Source organism: Podarcis vaucheri (assembly GCF_965113315.1).
Source record: "Podarcis vaucheri genome assembly, chromosome: 9".
NCBI lineage: Eukaryota > Metazoa > Chordata > Lepidosauria > Squamata > Lacertidae > Podarcis > Podarcis vaucheri.
The window spans coordinates 44,979,693-44,993,748 of record NC_138767.1 but is presented as its reverse complement, the minus strand read 5'-3'; positions in this window follow the sequence as shown (position 1 = coordinate 44,993,748).

Below are 14,056 nucleotides of genomic sequence, written 5' to 3'. Positions count from 1 at the left end.
TTAGGTCCAATTATGCAAAAATAGAGTGTAGCTTCTTAGCTCATTACCGTAGCTCAGTGGTGGGGGAAGGACTGTAGAGCCCATGTGTTATGTCCAAAAGGTCCCAGGTTCAACCCTTAACATCTCCTGCTAGGGCTTTCTGAAAACCTGAAATCTCAGAGAGCTTCTGCCAATCACTGCAGACAGTACCAAGCTAGATAAACCAATCAGACTCAGGAATAGAGGACTCTATCTGTTTATTCTAAGCATAGTTTATTCTGGTGGAACTACTGCTGTGCCCCAAACTTCTCTCATTATTACTGCAGTTTTAGCTCATTCTTCATATCTCTGATAAGGTAAACTCAAAATCCCATTCCCACAGAAATAAATGCTGAAGTATTCTGAGATCGAGGCAGAATATCCTGCTTCTCAGGACTGCAATGTCTCTGTCTTGGCTGGTTGGGGCTGATGGCAGCTGGACTCCAACAACAGAAGGGCCACAGGCTCCTCATCTCTGCTGTAGCTAAATATTTATCATAAAAATTATTTATTTATTGTAAAATTTACACCCCATTATTCCTCCCAAAGGAGCCCAGGACGGTAAGCAACAAAAGCCTCTTGAAAACAATTCCAACAGGGGATTTCAAAGCATAGATGCTACAACCTTAAATGCCAAATTCCTACATTGTGTGGAATTCTTCCTGCATCACAGGGGGTGGACTAGATGTCCCTTGGGATCTCTTCCAACCCTACAGTTCTATGATTCTATGATGTCAATGCAGATAAGAAATAAGGTATGGAAGAGCCCCATCTTGACCTCCTAATAAAATGGTATCTGAAGGAGGCTTTCAACTATAGAGTGCAGTGATTGGTTGGATATGCAAGTGATGAGATGCTCTTTTAAGCATCCTGGCTATGAGGCATACAAGGGCTTTATACACCAAAACCAGAACCTTGAACTTAGCTTGGTATCAGACAGCACCGTTAGTAAAGAATTCTGTCCAACACTCTAGAGAGCCTTTCTCTAAGGCAACTTCATATAAAGACCCCAGAAGAGGGACAATGTAGAATTTGGCTCTGCTTCAAATACCACAGGGATGTTGCCTACTGTAAACAAACATGTTGATTTAATCCTCTGTGGATGTGACAGAAAACATATGTTCAGTTGCACAAATGGAAGGCTCTCGAGGCAAGCCAGTGGAATGAAGCAGAAGTATTCCTTCAGGATTTAGTGACCAGTCAGTCCCTGAATGGGAATAAAAACCCCGGTCCAATGAACCACCCTCCTTTTAGTGGGAACTGAGCAGATGTCTAGAGCAGATGGGATGCTGCTGAATACCTGGCCAGACTATTTGTCCATCTAGCTCAGTATTGTCTATTTGGGCTAAGCCAAGCTGGTGCCCTTGAGATGTTTTGGACTATAATTCCATTCATCCTTGACCATTGTCCCTTTAGCCTGTGGCTGATGGGAGCTGGAGGGCACCAGCTTGACCGCTTGGTTCCTAGTCTACTTTAGGTTCTTGGGCAGATGGCTTATTTATTTATTTAACAACAATAGTAATTTTAAAGCATATGCTCTACTACTGCTGAGCTCTGTTTCTTCCTCTCGATGCAAGATAAGTGCTGTATTTCTTAACTTTGGAAAGTAACTCCTCCCCCCGTCCCAAGTTTTCAGGTGATTTTCCTCCATTCTCCATTCCCGACACAATTATTGAAATAGAGTCTAAATAATAGGTCTCTGTTTTTTGTACCTCTGTTTTGTTTTTTAAAAAGTCCTCCTAAGACTTTTTATTCACACATTTTTAAATTACAAGGCACATCTTTTTAGGTATGCTAGATGCTGAGCTATGCTGAGAGTTAAAGCCAAATAATCAGTTTACTGCTGGGACCAAAGGTAGAATAGAAGACCCCTTAGATCACAGCCTTTGAAGATCCTGGACAACACAATGTAAATTAAGGAAGGTACAGATTTTCAGTCATTACCCCATATTTCTCTCTTGCAGAATAGCCCCGTTCATCATATCTGGTTGCTGACTGGCAAGATTTATTAAAGCAAGTGTGACTGCATCTTTATTGAGAGAGGTGTACAACATGCTGGAAATATATGTGGTCTATCTATAGTAGTTTATATGTCTACAAGAAGCATCTTCACTATATTTTTTGCCTGCCTTGAGTGATAAATGAGTTTAAAGTCACCAAGATTAAAGAACTGGACGACTCTCCTCTCCCAGCCCCCAAACCCCATGATTTCTCTCTCGCAATTTTCAGCCGATGACTCCAGAATGGCATAAGCAGCCTCTGAAATTCTGCTGGCATCAAACCTTAATGTTAAATTGGAGGTAGCCTTTGATCCCCTGGCTCCACACAGAGGTGGTGCCCAGAGGTCTCAAGAACTGATTGTCAATTTCATCTCAGGCCACCAGTAATGGGCCGCACATTGCCCCCAACAATGTGTAAAGGAGGCTGTATGTCTTCACATTCTCCATTTTGCTTCTTCATAGAAACCAGAAAAAAATTCAGACTGTTCCACTGTCAGTGCTTCTTCCATGATTTTCATTTGGTGCCTTTCTTTACAGGCATTCAGAGCTAGCAGTCCCTGAGATGATACAAAACAGGAGCAAGATCTGTATATCATTTTCATTATGAGAAATTATGCTAGACATTTCTAAGAGGAACAAGTAGCACAGCTTTATATATGTGTACATCACAGGGATTCTTCAAGCATGAATATAGGGAACACGCATAGAGGGAGGGACATGGTGTGTACCCCTGAGATATTTGCATTCATTGGACTGGTACAGGCTCTACACATGTAGGGGCCATAGCTCAGTGGCAGAGTGTTTGCCTTGCAAGCAGAATGCACCATGCAACTGGAATCCTGCTATTATTATTATTATTATTATTATTATTATTATTATTATTATTATTATTATTACACCGCCCATCTGGCTGGGCCCCAGCCACTCTGGGCGGCTTCCAACAAAAGATTAAAAATATAATAAAACATCAGGCATTAAAAACTTCCCTAAACAGAACTGCCTTCAGATGTCTTATAAAAGTCAGATAGTTGTTTATTTCTTTGACATCTGATGGGAGGGCGTTCCACAGGGCAGGTGCCACAACTGAGAAGGCCCTCTGCCTGGTTCCCTGTAATCTCCCTTCTCACAGTGAGGGAACCACCAGAAGGCCCTCGGCACTGGACCTCAGTGTCCGGGCTGAACAATGGGGGTGGAGACGCTCCTTCAGGTATACTGGACTCCCAGTCACCAGTCTAACTGCCACATTCTGGATTAGTTGGAGTTTCTGGGTCACCTTCAAAGGTAGCCCCACATAGAGTGCATTGCAGTAGTCCAAGCAGGAGATTACCAGAGCATGCACCACTCTTGTGAGACAGTCCGCAGGCAGGTAGGATCTCAGCCTGCGTACCAGATGGAGCTGGTAAACAGCTGCCCTGGACACAGAATTGACCCATGCCTCCATGGACAGCTGCTAGCCCAACCAACCCTGAGATCTCACTAGGCTCTGCAAGAGGAAGACCCCTCATGATATCCCAGACTAGGAGAATTGGTCCCTTTCCTGGTCATGACGGCATCTGTGCAACCCCACAATCCAGCTTCTATGTCAATCCTTTTCTGGCCTGATGTTTCTAGCACTAACACCAAAACTTGTTGGACAGAACTGGCAAAACTTATTGGCTAGCATTCAGCTGGTGTGTGGGCTCCAATGGGGAGACACAGCCCTAAGGAACAAAGGTCCTAGGTCAAAGCTCGGCAGAAGCCACTTGCTGGTGTTGACAGAACAGTGGCGTAGCGTGGGGGGTGCAGGGGGGGCCGGCCGCACCGGGCGCAACATCTGGGGGTTAGGGGGCGCAAATCCACGGGTTGGGGGTGCAAATCCATGGGTTAGGGGGCACAAATTACTTGCCTTGCCCCGGGTGCTGACAACCCACGCTACGCCACTGTGACAGAATGGCTGTCGCTTTTACCAGAAAGTGCAGACACCACCATCCTATTGTTCCTTGTCTTCATTGAAGGAATTTTTTTGCAAAGCGGTCATTTTCATCCCTATTTTAGTAGTGTGTGTTTGCATTATTTTACACAGTGCATCATAAAATATATAAGACATTTATTTAGAGTGACAGCATAAAGAACCGAGGGCCAAAGGTCTGCTTCTCTGTTTTAAGGATTTTGCTTTCTGTATTTTTCACATGAGCCAGTTAGAACAAATAACAACTATTAAAGCAGCTGCAGTATGAAAAAGGCTCTCATAGGATATGCGTCTGTGGAATGTTTGAATCGGGTTGCCCTGGCAATATATTACTCCAGTATATATAATACAAAAGCCAGTTCTCTGAAGATGTCTGACACTCACCACATATTATATTCTTGAAAACAAATATCTGCTTGTTTTCTGGTTATATTTGTGTCAAATAATCCTACTGTTGATAAAGTGGGGGCCTTGGCTGATTTTCTACAAATCTAAATAACACCCGTGTGCAGGATGGGAAAATTCTGAAGCTCCTTTTTAGCCATCAGGGAATGGGTAGCAATAGAAGCAGGGCAAGTAACAGTGTTGTGCTTGAATATGTGGACACCAATGAATATGCCATTGGCAGCCTCTGTGTATTGTGTTTCCAACAGAAGGTGAAAGAGATGCTTGTGTCGTTGTAAGGAAAGGTATGTGGTTGAGTGACAATGGGATAGATCAAGCAGTACCACTCTCTGAATCAGCCCATATACACGTAAAGGCATATCTCCTCCATCTCCAACTACCTCAGACATCCATGTTGGTACTACACTTGATCTTAGCCAAAAGGCTGAGAAACAGCGGCACACATCCTCCTGTCTTTTACTCTCTACAAAGACCTGTGGAATGGGATCATCACCCCACTTGTACTAACCATCCCAGGACGCTCAACCACTGCCACAATGTCCTTTCTTCTATCAGTTCAAAACGAGCAGTTAACAGCAAAGGTTGCTAGGTTCATAGCAGGGCCAATCAGAATAAGGGCCACTAACTGACAGCTGATTCGGGACTTTAAATTGTGCTCTTATATCAAATTCCCTTTTCTGCGTATACTGTAATGTTTTACTGTTGCTATGGCCATTGGCTAATGCGAATAAAGTTTTATCCATGTTGGTAAATCCCATTTGAATATGGCTATGTGCAAGTCCAGTGTATGCAGGCCTAGAGCATCACTATTGGATATTATCCAAGAACTTGGCATTATGAAACAAGCCTATGTGGGTTGGTCAAACATGGAGCATGACTATTGGGTGAGGATGCACGGCTAGTTGCACCCTTGGTCTCCACTGTGTGTATGAACTGGATTGGGAAGAGGTGTCACCCAATCTGTGTTTATAGGGGGACTTAACAATTCCATGTAGACCAAAAGGATACAAGGAAGAAGTTTGTGTGAGTGGGAGGGAGAGGGGGATATATCCTTGGAAAGACTTGCATGGGGTCTAAATTCAGATTTGCCAATAGCATGAAAACTCCTTTTACCAGCACTAGATTAGTATCAATTGGAATTTAGAATATTGCTTGGGCATTGAGAGCTGATGACCAATTACAACAACTAAATGATAATTGTGTAACTTTTTCAAACACACACACACACACACACACACACACACACACACACACACAATGTTACCAAATACCCAAGACAGAAGTATAGTTCTCAGCTGCATGCTTTGAACAACTGCACATAATATTTTTACTGTGCCTGTGTAAAATGTTCCTCTTACCCATTCACACAGATGTTTTGCTTGCTTTCATCAACAAACCATCAGCTGCTGTTTGCTTACTATATTTCCTTGATCAACAATAAAAATTTTCTCATTCTGTGTTCTCTTGTGATAAAATATTAAACCTGGTGCATTTGAAGCCATTTTGATGACACTGCTAAAGCCAAATTATTGTCTCAAGTATAAATATTTGAAAGGCTATCCCATTGCACCACAACATGCTCAGTTCTTTGTTTCTGTTACTTATGTAGGAATCAACATGGTCTAGAGATAAGTGGTTTTCAACCAGTGTGCTGTGGCATCCTGGGGTACCCTGAATGATGGTCAGGAAGGCCACGGGCAACACTAGCCTCTGTTCCTCTTTCCTTCCCCCTTTCCTCTGATGCCCTCTCACGTCTCTGCCTCCCAAAGGCTTGCACAGCTGTTTGTTGCAGCAGCTCTGGCTACAGGTGAATGGTGCCTCTGGGAAGCACCTATCTTTGGGGTAGTGGTGGTTGGGAGCTCAGAGACCAAGGACAGTAGCAGTAGCTGCCTGGAGGACTACCAATGAGAGGGTAGGGGAGAGGAGGCTGAGGGAACACTCCACAAGAGAGGGTACTTGAAAAAGAATGAGAGGCTGCCAGCTTGCAAGCAAGAGGTGACATAACTGGGCTCCTAAACCCCACAGGAGTGCCACAGAAAGAATGTAGTTGGTCAAGGGAACTATGGACTCAAAAAGGTTGAAAACTTCTGGTCTAGATGATACCATTCAGAGGCCCAGGTGCAAGCAGCAAGACAAACTGAATAAAGCTGCTCTTCTTTTGTCCTGTAAAAGGTACTATTTGGGCCAAGGTGGGCTCTCACTCTCCTTCTTTGTGTGTATGTCAGTTACTTTAAAAACATGGGGTGGTATTCAGAGTTAACCCAATGCTGAAGTCCACTGATTTCAATGGGTTTACATGACTAATATTGAATGTAACCCATCACCTGGTGTTCAAAAACAGGGGGAAAGGGTCCTACCCACTCTATAAAGATAAGTTCTGCCAAAATACAAGAAGTCTCATTCAAGCTTTTACTGCACTGGCATCAGACCCTTGTTAGGCTGTCACATATTCTGAAAGATGCCCCACTACTATGCTGGATAACCTGTTGTCACAAAGGCACATTACTTCATATGTGGTGGGAGTTCAAAAAATTAACAGCTTATTGACTGTCTATAGTTCAATAGTTAGAGTGTGAGGGCTCTGACATGATCTGAGAATCCTCTTGCCAGGCATCAGATGTTAACTTCTCATAGTGCAGCGTATTACCAAGGTCCGTGCATGGTTGTTTTGAGGATAAAACAGGGAGGGCAGAATTATGTATATTACCTTTAGCTCCTTGGAGGAAACTGTGTGTGTGTGAAGTGATGCATTCTGGGTCGCAATATGTATGTGGTGCCCTTGACAGCTTCTCTCGTTTGCATATGTGCCGCAAAGCCCCCAAAGTCTAGCAACCCTATGTGTAGTGCAACCAGCAATCACATTACCAATGGCAGTGTAAACTGGTTGCTTTTGTGTGCCACATGTTCCTAGCAGTAAAAATACTGTTCTCTCTTGCAGCCACAACAGATGTGCTACCTTGAGGGGAAACGTTTATATATGCCCACTCAGCAAATAAACAATTGAACATTTGTTGTGTGATGGTGGTGCTGGTGCTGATAAAAATAATGTGCAAGGCTAACACAGCAAATACTCCTAGGTTGGAATAAATATGTGCAACAGACTTTTGAATATGCGGCATTATTATACATAGCTAGAATTGCCAACCCTGTCTTCTTTGTCAACATCTCTGAATGAAATCATTCATTTGAATGGCAAAACAGATGTTGGCCATTATGAATACATTTGCTTGAGTGGAAGAACTAGGTATGGGTATCTTTGGAGAATAATGTGATAAATGTAGTTAATTTCTTAGGTTCCCAGAGTAGGTAGGTGATCATGCAGGAGTGTGCTTTCCTTTCTGAGTGAAGAAAAATGCAGCCTCTAGAACATTTATCTCCTTCTTCCCCAATTTCCATGCATTTAGATTTCTAAAAGCAGAAAGTTGAGAGGAGTAAGATAAATAATGTAGAGATGTCTATGCTAGAAATGAAGTGCTCAGACGCAAGCCCCAATGCATTCAATGAGACGTACTCCCAGGCAGCAGAGTACTGGCAAATTGAGAAGTACAGGGTCCCTTCATGAGAGCTACAGCCTTGCTCCCACACATCCCCATGCCCCCTTCTAAGATTATGCAACAATCTTAGACAATAATGATAACTGGATTGCATTGCAACGAATATGCAGTTCTCCATGTGCTATACTATTTTCGGTGCATGTACATGGGCAAGTTGTGTGGAGTGTTCCAGTGTCTTTTGGAGTGACTCAGAATGCGGCAGCTAGACTGGTGACTGGGAGCTGCCACCGAGACCACATAACATTGGCCTTGAAAAGACCTACATTGGCTCCCAGTATATTTACAAGCACAATTCAAAGTGTTGGTGCTGACCTTTAAAGCCCTGAATGGCCTCAGCCCAGTATACCTGAAGGAGCTTCTTCACCCCCATCATTCAGCCTGGACACTGAGGTCCAGCTCGGAGGGCCTTCTGGTGGTTCCCTCACTGCGAGAAGTGAGGTTACAGGGAACCAGGCAGAGGGCCTTCTCGGTTGTGGCGCCCTCCCATCAGATGTCAAAGAAATAAACAACTACCTGACTTGTAAGACATCTGAAGGCAGCCCTGTTTAGGGAAGTTTTTAATGTCTGATGTTTTAATGTATTTTTAATATTTTGTTGGAAGCCGCCCAGAGTCGCTGGGGAAACCCAGCCAGATGGGTGGGGTATAAATAACAATAAATTGTTGTTGTTGTTGTTTTCCTTGTATATAACAGAACTTGCACATTGTTTTCTTGAAACTGAAGTACCTTGTGTTCCTAAGTGCTTAGCTGTGGCTCAAACAGAACAGCACCTCAATGGTGTTCTTCCCATGTGCCTTCTCTAGAAGGATCATAGAAAGCCATCCTCCGTTGCTAACTTCTCCTTTCACTCTGATTGGCTCTGATCAGTGCAAAGGTGAGAAGACTTAGTGGCTAAAAAGCTTCCCTTTCATGCTGATTGGGCGACTCTAGAATGCTGGAGACTGAGACCCAGCTGCAGAAATAGTAACAGGTCTTCAGCTGCCCCTCACTCTCAACCATTTCACCTCTGCTCCCAGGTTATTGTGTACAGGGTTGCAGCATGGATCAAAACAGGTATTGAAAGTTATAATGAATATTGCTTATATTGTAAGCAATAAATATTGTTTACTGCTTTTCTGCTGAAAGGTTACAAGTCCACCCAACCAATTTTCATCCTCATTCCATTCACAGTGCCATAGTATCTTGGCAATATGTCACTGTAAACAAAGATTGTCCATGGACCTAGAGAGGTCAGAGGGGATTTTGCGGAAAATTGAAAACTAGCCTAACTGTACTCTTGTCAGGAGGGCCCCTCTTACTTTCTTCTCAGCATCATTTACTGCAATGAATTTTAATTTTTAATAGAGGTAGAGACATCTTGACATAGTGCTCCAGAACAACAAGGCAGCTCTGCTTTATCGTCTGTGCTGTCTTATAAACAGTTGTGTTTTGTTAAGCACTCTTGGGTGTGCTGAGGAGACCTTTCATAGCTGACTTCCTTTTGTGTGTGCTTTTAACTCGTGGGCTGCTAGCCATAGCAAAACAAGTAACGGCAACACAATACAATAAAAAAAATGTTAGGTCCTATTGAAATCCATCCAAGGGAAGTCAGATGTGCTGATACCTTTACCACTGAAGCAAGGACAAGATGTGTTTATCAAATATGTGGCTTTTATTTCTCATGCAATTTTTCCCACCCCTGCTTTGCTTTTAAAAAGAGTACAGTGTATGAACCAACGTTGGGTTAGGAAGGGATATGAAGGAGAATGAAAACCGGTATCGCTTAATGTGCCAGCTTGTGTAAGGTAATATTTGCAGGGTTGTTGCTTGTTTGAAGCAATGCAATTCCATACTTGTCTACTCAGAAATAAGCCATGCTGACTTCAGTGGGACTTGCTCCCAAGATTGCGGCCTGAAACAGTCTTAAAGTACAAGCCTAGCCATGTCTACTCAGAAGTCAGCCCTGTTTAATTGACAGGGCTTACTGCCAACCCCCTCCAGTGATGCATTCTGGAGTGGCAGGATGATTGCTGCATCTGCAACCCTGCAGCTCACACCAGCTGCAGCAGAAGGCAGACTGGAGGAGGGCAAGATGACTGGGCTCAATTCAAGCCCTTTGCAATTGCAGGATGACAGTGAGAATGGCTTGAGATTCAGTGGATCCAGGGCTGGTTTGGCCCTGCTCCCTCCCTGCCCTCAAAACCCCCCTATCTCCTGCCAGCAAGGATCCCACCAGGAGGCCTCCTATTCATCTGATGGCTACCCAATAGGAGGCTAGCTCAGCCAGCAGAATAGAAGTTTTGGATTGTTCTGCACATTAATTAATAGCATAAATGTGTGCAGATGCAATCAATATAATTTTAGTTTGATTGTCTGAATAGGTCATAGGTCAGCAGGAAAAGCATTCTTTCTTTGGTTTTTAGATGATATACCTATTTTGAGGGGAGCGGGTGGCTCTGTGGTCTCAACCATTGAGCCTCTTGGGCTTCCTGATCGGAAGGTTGGCAGTTCGAATTCATGCAATGCGGTGAGCTTCCACTGCTCTGTTCCAGCTTCTGCCAACCTAGCAGTTCAAAAGCATACCAGTGCAAGCAGATAAATAGGTACCACTGTGGCGAGAAAGTAAACGGCATTTCCATGCACTCTGGTTTCCATCACAGTGCCCCATTGCGCCAGAAGTGGTTTAGTCACGTTGGCCACACGACCCAGACAGCTGTCTGTGCAGAAATGCCAGCTCCCTCGGCCTGAAGCGAGAGGAACGCCACACCCCATAGTTGCCTTTGACTGTACTTAACCGTCCAAGGGTCCTTTACCTTTTTACCTTTTTATACCTGTTTTATAGCAGGCACCATTTCAGAAGAGCAGAAGCCCGCTTGTTGTGGGGCAGCCACAGCAATAGCCTCTCAGCGATGGTCTTGCTGCCACTTAGGCTCCAATCCTATACCCATCTTCTTGTAATTAAGCATCATTAAACTGTATAGGGTTTACATTTTGATATATATGTAGCTAGGAATTAGGCTCCAGGTTTGATGTGAAGGTAGACTTTGGAACACTTGTTCCACAAATGACCTTTTTTTTGACTTGGTGTGCCACAACCAGTATCATTGCTAATGGATGGCCCAGGGCATAAAGTCCCTGATCTTTTACCCTAAGCCCCAGAACTCCTGCCCTTCATCCTTTTAAAAAGTCTTTTTTATTCTGCCGAGCACAGTGCCAATGATATTCCACCCACCCACCATATTAATTCATTAAGATGCCAAAATGTCCATCAATACAGATAAATTAGCATAGACAAATTTTCGACAAGACTGTGTTTTGGGCCTATGCTCTGCTTCTGAGCCTTTTAAGTACTGATCAGTGCCCCTAGTCATGCCTGCAAGGTGTTATCACTGGGGGATCCTTCTTTAATTATTGGGCTTCCTTTCTAAAATAGTTTCTGACATGTAGATGGGATAGGGAATGATGTCATGCACTGTGTAGGAATCACAGATGTGGGGGAAACGACTCGTTTCATAACAACTTGAGTTTCCATCAGCCCCCGTTTTCTGACTCTCTCAGAACACCCACTTATCTCCTGACAAAACAGCTTTGATGCCCAATATGTTGAGTCACTTGTTACTCAGTGTTTCTCGAAGGAATAACAAAGTGTTGTTCTTTCACGCAAACCAGTGATGATCCTGAATTAGAACGAGGTTGGGTAGCTGTTACCATGCCTTGTTCAGATTAAGCTGAATGAAGCATTGATGAAATACGAGCAGGGCCTCCAGTCATTTTGCATCTCTCAATAGAACTCCCATTCATTTTCAAAATTGGTGCAGTTCAGCATTTTGTTAACATCCTCCACCCCCAATCCATCTGTAAAATGTGACACATTCACTTTATAATATTAACAGAAATAGCCTTTGGGATTTGCATAGCGTATCAGAAAGAAAGAACTGCTCTGTAAAGCCAGTTTGCCTCCTGCAAGTTGAGAGATGTTGCTGTAAATCTACCTCCCCAAACCAAGAATTTTTGCACTAATTTTGACCACAGAGTATCAATAATATTCCTATTTTATAGTATGCAGAGTCTCAGACTATATGCACATCACTCCCCCGCCCAAGCCTAACTTGCGTGGGTGATATTTGATAGGTAGTGGTGTTGCTGCGGCACACAGCAGTGACAGAGAGCCAATGATATACCCCAAATATCTCCTGCACTGCAATTATACTTGGGACAAGGAAAACATAGACTCCATTGCTGGGTTACTGGTGACCTTCATCAGATAGTTCATCAGCATGAATGAGATTCTCCATTTCACCTGTGTGCATACTTTGAAAGACTGGACCTTTCCCCCTCTATATTGACACAGATTGTGGTTAATGGGTAGTTAAATGGGCATCAAGGGAATACAGTGGTACCCTGGGTTACAGACGCTTCAGGTTACAGACTCCACTAACCCAGAAAGTACCTTGGGTTAAGAACTTTACTTCAGGATGAGAACAGAAATTGTGTGGTGCGAGGCCCCATTAGCTAAAGTGGTACCTCAGGTTAAGAACAGTTTCAGGTTAAGAACGGACCTCCAGAACGAATTAAGTTCTTAACCTGAGGTACCACTGTAATTGCAGTAAATACCGTACATGTAGCATAGTATTCAACTTAGTTTTCCTCCAAGTAGGCCCATTGAAATTAATGAACGTAACTTAGTCCATTAATTCCAATAGGTGTCCTCTGAGGAGAGCTGTTGGATATCACTCCTTGAGAGTATAGTATATCCTTAGAAAGCCTCAAGGTTCAAGGAAGATTCTTGTCATCAAACATGGACTGTCTTTACTTCTAAATGTGTCGGTGGTTTCTATTACATGAGATAAATGAGTTTCTGTAGGGCTTCTTGAATTCACTATATGGCTTGTGGTCAGTGTTTCTGCAACGCCATAAGCTAATAGAAGTTAGAATAATGCAAAAAGTATGCTGCAGATGTGGGCCTGTAGCCATATTTTATTGAATTCCTTCATGTGGAACCCTTTCACCCTATAGATGATATATTAAAAGACAGAGGAAGACCACATCATATGGAATTCCAGCACACATACACACTGCCCCAATTCAGTCTTTTCTCTTCACAACCATCTATGATATAGCTCCGGCAAAGCTAGAAGTATCTTAATGCTTAGGGATGAAAATTTCAGGTGGTGTGACTTCTCAGAGTTAGAGTTAATGTTCTCAACTTCATTCCTGAGGCAAAATCTGGAATGGAAATGGGGAATCACAGCCTCACAGCTTCTGAATAGCAATAGGGTTTAATATTACTTTCTGTTAAAGTTCATGACTTCACAATCCCAAAGTAATAGCACTCTTCTCTTACCTTGAGCTAAGGCCTTTTAATGAATAGTGAATGCTGACTGTCTATATTCATAATTCACTGTGAATTGAGCGTAGGGGAAAGTAAGACTGTGTGTAGGTGGGGGAATGAAAAAATACGGGTCTACTCAGAAAGGAGCTCCATTTAATTCAGTGGGACTTGTTCCTAGGTAAGTGTGTGTAGGGTGAAGTATTAGAGAATATGCCTCAGGCTGTTTCACACATAGCAGATTTAGGAAAATGCTTCAAATGTACACTGCAGTACACTATGACACGTGATACATATTTCATGGTGTGTGGGAACCTACTTGAGCCGCTATGGTCAACCACAGCTCCCATGTGGTGATAGGTACCAAATAAGTTTGATGTTTTTGTGAATATATTTACATGGACTATTACCTTTCGTCTTGTCATCTGGACAGCCTAGGACCTCCATGCGCACTGCTTAGGCTTGCACCCTGGAGTTACTTTGGTCTGCTAATGCAGCAAAAAGAACAAGGGAGGCAGCAGTTTCTAGTTTCTGGTCTTTGCAGCCACAGCAGACACTATGCTTCTCCAGAGGTTTGACTTCACCCCTGGAGGTGCAATCTATTGTCTCCAAAGATGCCAACAATTTTGTAATATGATCAGTTCAAAACTGTATAAATTAACAGATCTTTGGAATGAATGCCAGCTCTCCACAAAGTTTACCAGAGTGGAATGATTGCTGATATCTATCTTAAATAAACAAGGTTTTAAAAATATCATGGTGAAGCAACGTTCTTTGGAATTTGAATGTTACGTTTCAGGACAGTTGTGGCCAAGAGGTTCCTC